The sequence below is a fragment of the Chelonia mydas genome, chromosome 1 (assembly GCF_015237465.2).
Source record: "Chelonia mydas isolate rCheMyd1 chromosome 1, rCheMyd1.pri.v2, whole genome shotgun sequence".
NCBI lineage: Eukaryota > Metazoa > Chordata > Testudines > Cheloniidae > Chelonia > Chelonia mydas.
Genome location: NC_057849.1, coordinates 295,394,930 through 295,409,689, shown reverse-complemented (window position 1 = coordinate 295,409,689; position 14,760 = coordinate 295,394,930). Strand labels below are relative to the sequence as shown.

Genomic DNA, 14,760 nt, shown 5'->3' with positions numbered 1-14,760 from the left:
TACCATATTAATAGGGGCTCTGCAGCTATTTGTTATAAAGAGAGAGGACTGCTGACAGGGCAGCTGTTCTCTATGGGTACATCTACAAAGCCTGCAACAGCAAGCCTCCCAGCCCAGGCCAATCACTTAGATATTGTGGCTTGGGCTAAAGCTCAGACTGTGAAACCTAGGGAAGGGGATGGGCTTCAGAGGCTGAGGTCCAGCACAAACTGCAGTTTCAAAGTACCATCTACAGAGCTATTTTTAAATCACTAGTGCGAGCCTGAATCTATCAGTCTGGGCTGGGAGGCTTTCTGCCATGGCCTCTGTAGACATATCCTGTGAGGGCTCGGGGACTCTGGAACTTTCTCTTGTCTTTGGTCCACAGTAGCCTGAATTGGTGACCTTCCAGGCATGCTATAAAAGAAATATGCTTAAAAGGGTTTTCAGAAGGGACTGAGGGATGCTTTCCAGAACAATGAAAGAGTGCAAAGGAGTTTTTGGTAGATAGCTGGCAAGCAGAGCTCCTGTATGAAATTGTTGTTTTAATGCTGCTGGGATTTTATTTTATTACTAATTACTTGTCAGGGTGCCTGCGGCCTTATTTAGGCATCTTTTTTAATTTAAAAATAAAATAAGTAACAAATGCTCTTCACTGCCTCTTCAAGGTCTGGAGAGTAGTTGTTCAAATCCACATCTAAATTAAGTGTTTGTTTTTTGGTTTCTTGGTGTATCTACAACTCTGATGTGGTTGTGTGAAAGGTTGCAGGACTTAAACATTCCTTCCTTCTCCTCCACAAACAAGTTCAAATTCTAACCAAGTGTAGAAACAGCCCTCAAACAGGCTGACATTGAAACTGAAAAATAAGCTTTATTGTATCACCTGCTTTCTGACTGGCATCTCGCTCTCACAGTGAGCGTGGAGCAGGAGTAAGAATAAACTGCTTGGATTTCCTCTCCAAGGGTAATTTTTGTTTTCCAATATACTTTAATTTTGTTTTTGTTTTGAGTCCTATACCTCACTGAGTACCTTGTCAGTGCTCAACAAATAATGAATATTAATAATTGGGGGTGGAGGGGTTAGAATGTGTAATTGCCATTGTCAGGCCAGGATTATACATGCAAAGATGTGTGGACCAAACCTTCTGATCCTGGCCTCCCAACCAAAATGTCCCTGTGTCTCCTGCCACCAGCAGTCTGTGGAACAGCTTCCCAGCAGATGTTTGGGAAGCCAGAAGGGGGTATAAAACATCCGTGTTTACATTTCCCCTGCAGGTGTCTGTGGTGTACTCGTGTACAGATGGAAGCCGGGATTTGGTCCTCGGGATGATTCGTTACCTTTGAAGATAAATAAACATGTTGGTGCTCCGCCGAGACCTTTTCCATTTGGTGCTCCAAGAACTCAGTTCAACTTCAGTCTTGTTGCTTAGGTTTCTTTACTTAGCATACATCATGAGTTGATCAGACTCCAGTGTAGGAGTGGGCATGGGGCATTCCACACATCCAAAGTTACACAGCAAATCTCTTCCTTTATATACATTTACACATTACATTGCATTCACTATACATCGCATCACACATTTTAGAACTAATCCCTGTACAATATGTACTGTCTGTGCACAACTTACTTTTTACCTCATTTTATGTTCCAAGCTTATTTTATCCATTGTTGTCCATTGTAAATGGTTCCCTGAGTGTTCCCCTTTATTTTAACTAGTCTAGACATTCTGTTTCCAGCCTGCTGATCCATTTACCTTCCTAATCCTGTCTCCCAATAAATGAGACCTCATCCATGTCCAATTATTCATGTCAAGCGAGGACTACAAAATGTTTTGATTTTTGTATATCCTTCTGTCCCTGTTTAGCCAACTGTCCTGTACTCTGTAGAACTGGCCAGAGCACCTCTCGCTCAAAGATAATGAAAACAGGGTGGAGTTTGAGTGTAAGTGAGAGATTTTAGCTGTTTGTCCTATTTACTTTCATTTTTCTGTCTGAAACTAGCATATTTTGGGCACATTTCATGAATATGATATATTACTAGAATAAACAAAGCCAACAAGTCCCCTTAGATGTGTAATCAGTAGGGAGTCATCATCTTACATTCAGTAATTTTACACAGCTTTGAGCTAAATCAGATCCAAATGGAAACTCCAGCACTCAGGGACATCTCAGGAGTTTGTACATACTCAGGGGACATTTGGATCATAAACCAAAGAATGGATTACACTCACCCATATGTTGTTGTTTTTAATCTTTGACAGATACAATATGGATAATCTTCATTAAATGAGTAATCCAAGTATAATTCAATAAAGATTATTTATCGATTTGTTGTGGCATCTGGGTGCTTTGCATCAGTTGAATTATCACCACATTAGACAACATATAGATTTTTCATCTTAAATTACTCACGTTGGAAAATATTCTTTATTTTAGACCTGATCCTATTTCCCATTTCAGTCCAATGGGAGTTTTGACATTGACTTCAGTGTCTTCAATTACTTTACTTTTTTTGCAGTGTTTCCCTGTGGGAGAACACACAACCAGATGGAATGACTTATCTAAATGTGACAAGGGATGGGAGCATTTTGTGATATCTGGCCCACCTCTCAGATAAGGAAAAGCATGGCACACTTCTAGGTTAATATATACCTTTCACTTTGCTGAGGGGCATGATACAAGTCACGATTTCTCAGCAACCCCAAGTGCAGTACGTAGTGGGCTGGCGTACGTTTTAGCTAACCGCTGTACTTAGTGTATTATTGCAACAGTCATGAACAGGATATGAGAAAATGTTGAATAACATATATTTATGTTTACATATGCATACATTTATTTTTATATCATAACACACATACTCTAGCTTTTTCTTTAAAGCCTACAGTTTCAGTACAGGATTGATTGTTTATCTTCAGACTGTTGTAGATCAAGTTGCTATGCTGGTCTTCGTTATGGCCTGTAAATAAATGGCTAGGAAGTCTGTTACAGATTACATAGCCAAAATATGGCACATAATAGACTGAATTGCCCAACAAGACCTGTATGTAATCAGAGGTAGAGCTGGGAGAAATATTCCTTATAATAACTTCCAGTGAGTGAGCCTTTTTGAGTTAGTGAAATGGAATTTTACAAAATTCCAAGGTAAATATATTCTGTGCTGTAGATGCATAAAACATTTCAAAGCTGCTATATAGTATGAAAATTCAAAAGTGCATATTGTGAAAAGTCAAAAAAACTACATAGCCTGGTGGACTGAGCACAAAGTAGTAAGCCAGGAGTTTGAGTTTTGTTGTCACTGCTGCCACTTAATAATTTATAAATGCTGTAATAATGCTTTACAAACAATATTTAGTAGGTACATTATTTTGTTTTACAGATGAGGCTCAGAAAAGTAATTTGCTAAAGTTCCTGTGACGTGTCATTATTAGAACCCGTGTCTTGCACCTTACTGTTTTAGGTTTAATCTACTAGACCGCAGAGCCCTCAGGCAAGAAAATTACTACTCAGACACTTTTCCCTATCTGTAGAATGGAGATAGGATATTTACCCACTTAAATATACATTTAATCCTGAATATTTTCATTGTTGCTTATGGTAAATATTACTATTCCGATTTTGCAGAGCAAAAAATTGAGGCTCATGACTCAAGGGCTCAGCACTAGGTCTCAGACCCACAGCCAATATAGCTTTCAGCAACAGCCGCGCCCCCTTCCCCCCCTCCCCCCACCCTCGGTCTGTGGTAGGAAGGGATTTCTTGAGGAATATTAAGCTTTAAGGTGCTAATATATGGAAGTGTGAATATTTTCCTGATATTAATTTTATTGTGAATGTAAATGTTACTCTACAAGTGTATCCCTACTATATGTTGTTTAATAATTTGCTTTTATTACCAAGAAGAATTGTCATAAAATAAATAATTTTGGCACCTTTCCTAAATAATACCCCTGCAAAAAATGTATCATTCCTGCCTTCTAGTTTACCCAGCACCTAAAGTAGGCTCCTGGTGCACAGTTTATCACATCCTTTCCCATCAGAAAAATAAACACAAAACCCCTTAGACAACTCAGCAGTCTCAAAAGAGTCCTACACATCATAAATAAGAACTCCGCTCTCTTCAACCCACTCTCCCAGGTGGAAAAATACATCTGGATTATTTCTGAACCAGGGATCCAATTTGAGATAGCAACTGCCTCCTTTTTCTCTGCTGACACAAATGGCTTCCTTCTCAAATGGTTCCTTCTAATGCACATGAGGCCAATCCAACTTACTCCTGAGGGAATTCTGCGCACAATATTTTAAAATTCTGCATATTTTATTTGTCAAAACAACACAATATAATCACACCATTTTCAATTATTTTGGTAATTTATCTGAAAATACCTGTCAGTGAGAATGTCTGTAACAATACAGACAACAAAAATAGATTTAGGAAATGTTTTTGACAAATAGTTTCCTTATTAAGTATATTAGCACATCTATATGGCTCCACAGAGCAGATGGCAATACTAATATTTCCAAGGATGTCAAGCACAGAAGACTTTAAGGGTATGTCTACAAAGCAAAGAAAAACTAGTGGCTGGCCCGTGCCAGTCGACTTGGGCAGAGCTTAGACTGAGGGCCTGTTTCATTGCTGTGCAGACTTCTGGGTTTGGACTAGAGCCAGAGCTCTGGGACCTTCCCACCCTGCAGGGTCCTAGAACCCAGGCTCCAGCAATGAAACAGAAAGACCATAGGGCCCTGTCCCTCTGCACCAAGGGCACCACAGTAGTGACCAAGAAGGACAGAATCTCGCATGCACGCCTAGACCTATCCCCAAATCCAGGTGGTTTGGGCTCAGTACAGGTGTCTGAGTGTGGGAGGAATGGGGCTCAGCATGGAGTGGGTCTGGGTGCTGGGGGAGTGGGGCTTGGTGGGATGGAGTGGGGGTTCAGGTGCAGCGGGTTGGAGCTCAGTGGGGTGGGGGTCCAGGTGCAGGGGCCTGAATAGGGTGGTCCAGGTGTGTGGGGGGGGGCTTGGTGGCATGGGGGTTTGAATGTGGGGGGCTCTGCATGGGGTGGTCTGGGTGCGAGGCATCCGGATGTGGGAGGGTGTGGCTTGGTGGAGGGGGGTCTGTGTCTGTGGTGTGAGTTGTTCTACCTCACTTGCACGCATGCCCCCCCACCCAGCCTTGCTCCTCACCCCGATTTACGTCTCTGCTGGCTGCTCCAGGCACTCAAACCAATGCTCCCGCACTGCTGGGGAGGAGTGCATGACCACTCTTGCGGCTTCCATTTGCTTTCCAGTCAGAAGTCATTTTTCTGTGGGGACGCATGTGGGGACATGAATTCTGCATGCGTGTAGTGGCACAGAATTCCGCCAGCAGTACCAGTTGGGCTATGCACTGGATAAGTTCTGCAGAGGTTGTGGGAGATAATGTCTCCCCTTCTCTCTGATGGCTGTAGAGCAGCTCTGCTGCTGGTGAACCTCCACATTCAAAGAGGAATAGATGATGGGTTTCACAGGAGCAGAACAACTGTTGCACCACACACAGGGCACACTTTTGGCTCCATGTATGCTGTACCTCCACATATTGTGCAGTGAAACTGTGCTTGGCACTACAGTCAGGACCACCACACACAAGGAGGAAGAGAAAAGGATTTGCCCCTTTGTGAAAAGAGGAAGAAAGAATAACATTGGAGGAAATAAACAGTGTAGTGGAAGCTGATCCTGAGAGTCTTAGCATGTACCATGCACTTCAAAAAGTAATATGAAAGCAAAAGAGAAAACATAGTTCTATCAATTTGTAGTAGCACTAAGCTATCTGCTTCAGCTGATAAAAAGTGATAGATACAGAGGCATTTGAAGAGAGTACTACTCACTCCAGCACCCTGGAGTCAATCTGAGAATATGTAACTATCCCTAGAGACTCCTCTGTGTGTTAAACAGCTTAAGCACCTTAGATGTGGGAACAAAGTCTCTGCCTCTGAAAGAATGAGTGAAATCAGACTAGTAAGTCTGCACTCCTAGAGCATTCTAAAAATAATTTTCTGCTACTGGCAAGCAGCCAGTTTGTCTTGGCCATCTCAATGGATGTTAAGAGGAAAATACACAGAAGAGAGTAGAGCCCAGGCATCATAATCACTGCATACATACAACAGTGAGTGTGGAGAGAGAGAATTTAGTTATTCAGGTATAAATTCCATAGTGTCAGTGTGTTTGGAAAAAAGGAGAATCCCCATCCCAATTCAGACACCATAAAATGCACTGTAGAAGCAAACAATATATTCTAACTGTTCATGTGCTCATTGCTCTGAGACTGTTGTTATATACTAGTCAATATGCTGATTGACTTGCTTGTTGTTAGAGCTGTTGGGGAAAAAATGGGATAAAAATAACATTTTTCTTTATATTTTGTCACTTTGAAATTATATGATTAACTTTATTTATTATTGACTGTTGACATTGGATAAAAACTAAAATAATATCAGACTGATACCTGACATTTACACTTTTAACATGCAAAACTATTTATAGAATAAAAAGCTAGGAGCAAATTTATATCTACAAACTGAAGACAGTGGTTTTAGTCAAAAATAGGTCCATGGGGTTTCAATTGTGACAGCTATTATTAATTCAACAAAAGCAACTTCATGCTTCATAACTGTTCTTGTGCTTCACTTATATTAAAGTAATTATGTTATCATCTATGGCATCCTATTTTGCATATCTTTGTTTTCATAACCTCAGGACATCTCTACTACCCGATCATTCCCTATGAATTGTCCTACTTTGCAATTTATTTACAAGGCAGAAAAACATCTTTTCATTTTTTAAACCTAAATTAATTTTTAAAAAGATTTTTAAAATAGCCAATATCCAGAATCTGCATATTTCCTATTAATGTATTTTTCATTTGCCACAATATTTTATATTCAACATATAGTATCTTTCTAATTTATTATTAATGCTGAGAGGAGGTAATACAGAAGACACAACATACCCTTTTCCCCAAGTTACATTTTCCAGTGAATCCAGGTTTTTACATTTTTAATGTCATGTGAGCAACATGGTATAATTGCATTTGAAGTAAGTTAATATTTATTTTTCAAGCCTTACGATCCAAATCCAGTGTCCAATCCAAGTAGCTCGGCTGGGCACTCGGGAGCCAAATATATACAAGAAAAAGGAAATGACTCTGGAATGACTCTGGAGCTGTTCCAAAGCTATTACTGCGGTAATAACCCTAATATGGTCCTTACTCTAATGAGAGGGAGAGTTGGATCTGAGTAGCAGAAATACACCCAAGCCTACCCTTGCACCACCTAAATCCCTGTGTTCTGATGTTCTGGAGGCTACTGCAGAGCTGAGCCCTACACTCACAGCAAGTGTACAGCTCCTCTCCTTTCCATCCTGCATTGCTCCTTGTACTGCTTTCATGGCCAGAAACCCTCTAAGACAAAGGAGGATAGAGGGTGCAACTGTCTGTGACAGCTCAGCTAAAACAAATTCTAACATAAGGCATGCAAATAAGTTGAAGTATATATTTTAATTGTTTAAATGTTAGGCAAAATGTGCTACCTAAATAATTTTGATCATACTCAATCCTTTTTTCACTCACCCTTAAATGTATTATGATTATCAAGCCCAAGTATTCATACATGATTTCATGCTATTTCCTAATCTGTCTTTAATAATAATCATATAGTTTAATATACTCTTAGGTTATTTTAACCAACTGTTAAAAATTGCAACATTCATTGATTCAAAGTGTTGTTTTAATATCTAAGATGCCTACAATTTAAAGTAGTATCATAGGAACCTTAATTGCCTTTTGCATACATGCTTTTTTTCTTTTTAAATATATTGTTGCATTTTGGACACCATTACTTATTGAAAGCAGTCATCCATGTTCACATAAAGGCAGACTCTGCCATCTTTCCTTGCTCTACAAATTGCCACACTGAGAATAATGAGACTAAAGATGATAGAATGCAGCCCGTAGTGTAGAGAATTTTCAGCATCTCAGTAGTCTTAAACATTTATCAGAGTAACAGCCGTGTTAGTCTGTATTCGCAAAAAGAAAAGGAGTACTTGTGGCACCTTAGAGACTAACCAATTTATTTGAGCATGAGCTTTCGTGAGCTACAGCTCACTTCATCGGATGCATAGTGAGCTGTAGCTCACGAAAGCTCATGCTCAAATAAATTGGTTAGTCTCTAAGGTGCCACAAGTACTCCTTTTCCTTAAACATTTAGTGATTTAAAATTATCCCAAGGACCTAGAGGGGAATTGTGTAAGTGAAACACATGTACATATCATGTAATATTGTAACACACACACACTATGTTAAAATAACGTTATTAAGGTTGTAAAGCCAAGCACTAATTAATTAGGAAATGCCAGTCTTAAAGTTGCCCATGCAATCTTAATTCAACCCTCCTATTCATATGCATTATGATACAATCTTTAATTACAAATCCACATACTATTTTTTTCCACAGGACTCTTCTTTCAGTACACAGAATGGGTAGCACTCAGTTAATGTGTGGCCCCATACCTTACTTACAGCACACGATTCAAACCATGCTCTGACGACAGAATTACTGCTTTACTCATGGGTTTTTCTGTGGTACTCATAACTGTAGTATCCAAGTGCTTCACAAACAATTTATTTTCACAACGCTCTTGTGAGATGGGATATTATTATCCCCATTTTACAGATGGGGAAATGAAAAAGAGCCAGATTAAGGTCAAGAATGTCCACTTATTCTGTGTGCTCAATTTGGGACAGTTAGGACCTGATGATTCAGAGTACATAGCATTATGTAGCACTTTATATGTTCAAATCACAGCTTCCATTGACTTCAGTTGCAGCTGTGAGTGCTCAGCATGTCTGCAAATTAAATCTAAGGTCTTACGTCAGACACCAAGAGAATGAGGAACACACAATTGGTGACCATTTGTAAAAAGTTTGATTTCCTAGTGACTTGCCCTGCATCACATAAGAACTCTGCATTAAGGTTGCATGGACAGCCTTAATTCTGGCATTTCCTAACTTTTGAGTGCTTGACTTTGCAATCTTAATAATGTTCTTTCAACATAGTTGTGTGGACTTGTGTGTATGCACATACACAATTTACTAAGTTTTTAATAAAGCTAATTGAAAAAAAAACCCCAGCAATCACATCGACACCCAGGAATCAACAGGGTTGGGACCTTTAGCTCCACTACATAGACCTCTGTCACTTGAACTAATGGAGTAACAAATAGCAGTAGAAGATTGTCATCTTCCCTGTGGACCTACGTGGAGCTATTTGCAGACAGCAGAGGAATGGTGAAATAGGAATTTTTGGCTCCATTTCAAGCTCTGGAGGGGTATGTGTTCTACTGGGCATAAACTCTTCTGCTCATTGTCCCTGTTCTGCAGATTTACTCTTTCTGCCTCATCCTCTCCAAACTAGCCCCAACTTCCAGTCCCGGGCTTCACAGTCAGTCCCAGTCTCATTCTTATTGCACAGCCAGTCTCAGTTCCCTCCATCCTGGCTCATTTTCTGTTCTTTCTCTCCTCCCCTAAACCCCATCTTTAATTGTCGGCCCCTCCTTTCTATCTACTTTCCCTGTTGGCTCTAGCTCACAGTCATAGTCTCTCTCCTTGACCCCTCAAGAGATCCTTCTCTCCTCTCACCCACCTCCTTTCTCCAATTCTACTGTTTCCCAGTCCTGGTCTTCTGTGCTAACTTCTCATTTGGTCTTTCTTTCCCCCACCCACTGGCAAAAAACAAAAACGTTTCTCCCAGAGTGTGTAGCAGACAGTTGTATTAAATACATCTTATCTAAATCCCATACAGTTGGAAACACCCCTATTTTGTTTGAAATTGCACCTCAAATCATATTTCCCATATCTATAAAACCCAGGCTTATACAACAGATCTGCAAGATACTTAGTTTCTCGGTTTTACAGAATCATAGATCCACAGTGTGACACAACTAGAAATTTTCAAACTCTGGAGTCATTGGGCATTACAAAAATCTTTTTGTTCGAACGTTATTCATAGTAGTAGGAAGCATGACTGTTAACATTTTAGTGTAGGTATGGGCATACATATATATACACATACATACACTATTTAAAGCAAAGAAAATGAATAAAAATATTTTAATAAAAATGAAAAATTGTACAATGTGTGCAAGTTCTGTTGATCAGCTATATTAGAATTATTCTAAATAATTCATTATATGAAATAATTGCTAAGTTGCATTATTGTAATGTATGCAATGAAGCTGGGCATTTCTAATGGCCGTATCTGTTAGTAAAAACTTCCCAGGCTGCAAAGATTTGTAAAATAGCAGGCCACAGATGATGTTCTGATGACTTAAAAATAAGAATATCTCAGTGAACATTTTCAGAGACATACATAGAGTTGCTTTTGTTGAAGAAGTAATAGATGTCGTGATTAAAAACCTTTTCCTAATAAAAATGTATTGCAAGGTAAGAGAATTAGTTCAAAGGACTCTTTTGTAACTCTCCGTCACAAAGAATCTGTTTTATTATGATAGCTGCCATCCTGGCAATCAAGTGACAGATTTTACTGTGGGTTTTCAAATGTCTGTTAAATATAGCGCCTCCATTTTTTGAATGTTTTGAGTAGCCCACTGTGTAGCTACTGTTTGAAAAGTAACGTGTCACAGTGGGAGGTTGAAAGGGAATGGGCTTCCAGAAGCATTTAGTGCTTAATGGGTCTACTGCTGTAGTGAAGCAGTGTGCAGAAATAATTCTGATTAGGCTTGGTCAATCAAGCTACAAAATCAGACCTGTCCCTTTTCCATTCAGCTCTAAAATACAGAGAACAATCATTATTTAAAATACAGTTTTTAAAAGTCCTTGCATCTTTAGTTAAAATACCATTTATTTCTTAACATCATATGGCTGATTCTTATACCTCTGGATACTATCAAATGTAGAGGGGATCAAATGGTTGAACTCAGAGAGGAAATTATTTCTTTCATTTGGGATTTCACTTTAAAAGGAATGAGTAAAGCTATGAAAATAGTAATTTTGAGAATTGAGTTCTGCATGTATTAAATGATACTAAATGTGAATAATGTTGTACCACATTTGTAGTGTAATAAATAGCTAATTATTTACAGTTTCATGTCAGATGGTACCATTAAAAACTCTTGCACAGCCACATATGTGTAATTAAAAAGGAATAACTTTGAATGATAGGATTTTTGCGTAAGCATCATTATATTGATTTAAAGATAAATATTTGGGTAAAAGACAGACAAGACTTGGCTGTTAACTTTTAATTTCCTTTTTTTAAAATGTTTTATATTTTTCAGCTAAATAAATCATAGCTTTAGTACTGGTTCACCATATGTGCAGAAGGGGCCCAGTTAAGATACTCTGTTAAGTTTAAGAGGTCATATGACTGTGGTCATTGTTGAACCACACTGACAATATGCTTTGAAGTAGATTATATTACATGTTAGTTGTGCTTTTGTGAAGAAAAGCATTCTTCTGAACAGGTCTTCAGAGCTAAATGGGTTTCAGGGGAATTTGTAAATAGTTATTGTTGTGAACAAACACTATAACTAATGTTGACAGGATTTTTACATTTTTACTTGTAAAATAATAGCAAAAGTCATGATGTTTTTAACTGAAATTCTCTGCAGCTTGCATTGTGTGCTGTTTCAGAAAATAGATGAATGGTATTTAAACATGTTTCTAAGGAATTATAAAGCTTGAAAAAGAATCACTGTTCTGTACCTATGTTTCCTCAAGGTAATTGCTTGAAAAGCAAAGGTGATTCAGGGATTCATGAGAAGTGACAAACCGTGGCTGCCAACACTATGTATGGTGCAGTCAGCTTTTTTGACCTTTCTTGGTTTATTTTTCAGTATGGATAAATTTGCTTTCTGGCACTGGAATGCCATTTGTCATCATCAATAGAAGGCTTTGCAAGGATCCACATCTCAAGCATGGTGAACAGAAAATTGAGAGCTACTCCATTTGGCAATTCATATAGCCGAATGCCAGGGCAAAGTGAAAGCAGGTCTCTGAGTTAAGAGAAGCAAATCACTATCAGTTGCTTAGGGGAAAATACTGGAGGGGGAAGATCTGGATGGAAATGCTTGTTGACTTAATTGGTTTTAGTATTTATGTACTGTGTAAAAGCAGGAGGAGCTAGAGAGATTCTATTTTTTTAGATAGAATGTCAGTTACTGTTTAACCTTACCTCCACCCACCCCCAAGCAATGCACATCATTTTACTAAAGGTTCAAGCAATTAAACAGATTTTTGCTTGCTTTTAAATAAATACAGGGAAATGTTTAACCCCTATTGTATTGACACAAAGCCTGTGCTGATCACACAGTGAAGCCTGGGAGGTCCAAACACAATGTGATTGGCTGTTTAAAACTGTCCTCTTTTTATACATGTTTCTGCACACGGTCCAGCAACAGCAGGGTTCAGCAGCACACAGTTTTGTCCACAGGATTACAACGTGAGGGGGAGAGTTTTACCAAGTTACCATTTTTTAATAAGAAAATGGAAAGAGGCAAATAATTACATCTGTAAGGTAATATTCTACAGCTACCTTTTGTACACTCTTTTGTTCCTCTTTGATGTTCAGCTTATTAAGATAGATTTGTGCATCTGAGTACTGTATCAGCTAGTTTGGTTTATCAGAATATGAGAAATGTGAGGAAGTTGAGTTTATAGCTCTGAGGATGAGGTTGAAAATCTCTTTTGTGCAATTAATTTTATATATTTGATTAGCTTGGTTAAATGTTCTAAAATTTGAAATCAACACCGCTCTAACTTTGTTAAATTGTGTAGAATGGCTTGAACTGGTAGCACAGTGAAGCCCAGATGTAATTAAATACGGTGTGCTGGAAAGTCTTAGGTTGATTTTAATGCTGATTTCTGGGAAAATAGATCCATTATTTTAAAGCTTATATCATGTGAGATAGAACTGTTTCTGAACTATCATAAACTTGTTTAATTTTCTTCAAGGATTTACATTGCTGAAAGTTTTCTTTCATGAAAAATTGACATTTTTTTCAGTTACAAATTTATCATATTAGTTTTAAATGAGTTTTGGGGCGTTCCCTGGTTATTATTCTTCCAGAATGAATATTTGAGGAGGATCTAAGTAACAGAGTACTATGTGTTCACAAGAAGAAAAAGTGTTATCACTCACTGATTCTTCTGCTCCTGTTTCATTAAACAGAGAAGAGCATGTTCACTCCTCTCTAAACATTGACATGTGACAGTTCTGTGATAAAAATCCCTATAGTGACCGTTAGATTTTTGCATATAACCATCTTTAGAAAATACTTGGGGGAAAAATTCTGTCAGAAAAATGAATTTTGGTTTTTGAAATCTCAGAGACCACAATGCAGTCTAGGATGCTGTATCTAAGCAATCCTGTTGTATGAACATCTATACTAGTATATCCCAGAGAAGTATGATCACTCGCACACTCCAAAGCAGATCAAAATATCTTTTAAAAACTAAATTAACAATTTTAGTCTGGCTCACGTTTACTATACATTCAGATCCAGATAAGCAAAGCTGAATGTCATATTTTAAGATCTTTTCCCCACTGATTTTATCTATGCCTTTTTCACAATCACTTAAATCAGCTGAAATCTTTGATTTTTTTTTCTTTCTTTGTATTTTGGAACTTTAAAAAAAGTTTGAGCTTTTATGTGTGTTTGAGGGGGGATTGAAAAGGAATTGAAATAGATATACTGTGCTGTATCTTAGCATTAAAGATCAAATTGCCATCAGCTGATACTAAAATAACTATGACAGGTTTCAGAGTAACAGCCGTGTTAGTCTGTATTCGCAAAAAGAAAAGGAGTACTTTTGGCACCTTAGAGACTAACCAATTTATTTGAGCATGAGCTTTCGTGAGCTACAGCTCACCGATGAAGTGAGCTGTAGCTCACGAAAGCTCATGCTCAAATAAATTGGTTAGTCTCTAAAATAACTATGAAATGTCATTGAGTTTAACTGGGGTACTGTGTTCTGTCAGTTTCATTACAACCTAATTTATATAATAAAACACCACTATAAATGGTTGGCAACCTATTTTTGAATTGCACGAAGTGTTTAGGAAGTCTTTTGGTCGGCTCATCATATATATTTCACTTAAGTAAAAGCTACCCTTTATAAGAGACTTTCATTTGTAACAGTTTACCGTCTGGCTCCTCTGCTTGACCATAGTATGCCTAGCTTTAAAGTCTGTTATGTACCGAAAACCGAAAGCATTGATTTGGTTATTATGTTAATGCATTATGTGCAGATAGACCACTGAAACTTTGAAAACATTTATATTTAAAAAGTCATCAACATCATCAACGTCATACAGAATTTTTAAACTCTGCTATCACACTCCATTGTTGCTCCATTTAATTGAATGGGGAGCATACTCTGTGGTATCTGAGTGCCTTGAAAGTCCAAGATATATACCTTAACATACTTAAAACCACCTTCACTAAACAGGGACACTCCACCAGAGAAGTAGATCGCATCGTGGAATGGGCCATCCAACTACCCCGAGAGAACCAGCTTCAATTCAGAAATAAAACCGCACACCCATATGGGGTATCATGAAACAACTATAGCCCATATTTGATGGGGACCCCATCCTGAAAGAAATATTTCCTGAATCCCCACTTCTGGCCTGCAAACAACCCCCACCCTCTCCAAGCTCAACAGCAGAAGCAAACTCCTCTCAGAGTAGGACCACACCAACTCACAGCTGCACCAGATCTTGCTCAAACTACAGA

General features: G+C 38.4%; 1 protein-coding gene across 44 annotated transcripts in view; it reads left to right on the top strand.

Moving 5' to 3' along the window:
• The window catches only part of NRCAM (neuronal cell adhesion molecule), a 284,294-nt gene that overhangs the window by 89,675 nt on the left and 179,859 nt on the right, over window positions 1–14,760 (top strand). Inside the window, exon 1 of one of the 44 annotated variants that reach the window (XM_043549249.1) lies at window positions 12,403–12,539. The exons of the other annotated variants lie outside the window; for them this stretch is intronic. The gene's annotated coding sequence lies outside the window, so the exon portion shown is untranslated. Of the gene's footprint in view, window positions 1–12,402; window positions 12,540–14,760 lie in introns of those variants that run through there. 44 annotated transcript variants of the gene reach the window in all.